Source organism: Haemaphysalis longicornis, unplaced genomic scaffold, assembly GCF_048455015.1.
Source record: "Haemaphysalis longicornis isolate Haplotype H1 unplaced genomic scaffold, Haemaphysalis longicornis Haplotype H1 scaffold_4, whole genome shotgun sequence".
NCBI classification, from domain to species: Eukaryota; Metazoa; Arthropoda; class Arachnida; order Ixodida; family Ixodidae; genus Haemaphysalis; species Haemaphysalis longicornis.
The window spans coordinates 125,095,133-125,096,209 of NW_027526361.1; the positions used below are offsets into that span (position 1 = coordinate 125,095,133).

General features: G+C 45.5%; 1 non-coding gene across 1 annotated transcript; it reads left to right on the plus strand.

The window, feature by feature from the left end:
- Positions 1–704: 704 nt before the first annotated feature.
- Trnat-cgu (transfer RNA threonine (anticodon CGU)) lies at positions 705–777 on the plus strand. Its single transcript has one exon. It is a non-coding gene; the product is annotated as a tRNA-Thr (tRNA).
- Positions 778–1,077: the final 300 nt, after the last annotated feature.

The following is a 1,077-nucleotide window of genomic DNA, read 5'->3' on the forward strand; positions in this document are numbered from 1 at the left end:
TGGTGCGATGACCACCACGCTACCAGTGGGGCTCTTTTCCCCTCCACTTTATGGGGTATTTATGTTAAGGTATTTTTGTTTCTGCGCTTAGAGGTGGTAGCCACCACCACTCGGACAAAAGGACCTTCTTTTTAACCCCCGGGCCGTGACTAGAGTGTCTACGATATGTCGAATGTGGTCGAACAGCGTTAAACCCTGTAAGGCTCCCTATGACACCAAGACTGCCAGAAGAGAGGCCCTCGCTGTGCATGTAGCGAATCAGAATGGGAAATGAGGGGCTCATTGAATAAGACAGAAATAAGAGTTGGCAATAAAAAAAACCTCAGAAAGCAAAGAGGAGGATGTGGTAGGTCATTGAAACAGATATATAATTTTGAAAGATAGAAAGAAAGTAGATAAAAATTCCCGCCGGGTGAGATCCGAAGCCACGACCTCCAGAATACGCGTCTGGAGCGAAGACCACTACGCTACCGGCGGGGCTATTTTCCCCGGCACTTTCTGGGTATTTATTTTGAGGTATTTTTGCTGCTGCGCTCCCACCCCAAAGCTGGCTGGCTACCAAGATGGCTGGTTATATATATAGACAGAAATAATGGTTGGCAGTCAAGAAAAACTAGGAAAGCAAAGGGGAGAATGCGGTATGTCATAGAAACAGATGAATTTTTTTAGACATAAATACCCGAGAAAGTGGTGGGGAAATAGCCCCGCCGGTACCGTAGTGGTCATCGCACCAGACCCGTATTCTGGAGGTCGTGGGTTCGGATCCCGCCCGGCGGGCATTTTTTACCACTTTCTTTCTATGTTTCCAAATTCTATATCTGTTTTAATGGCCTACCACATCCTCCCCTTTGCTTTCCGAGATTTTCTTGTCTGCCAGCCCTTATTTCTATATATACATATGCACATTTATTGCCCGTTATTTCGTATGGCTGCTGAAGCTTCGGTTGCTTTTTTTCTGCAAACCAAACACCAGTCACAAGAACACAGTCAAAGGCTCTATTATACTGAGAGGTCGGAAAATTGCTTGCCTAGATTTTATATTACGCACGCCTTGATGTTTCATCTGCATCTCTTCAA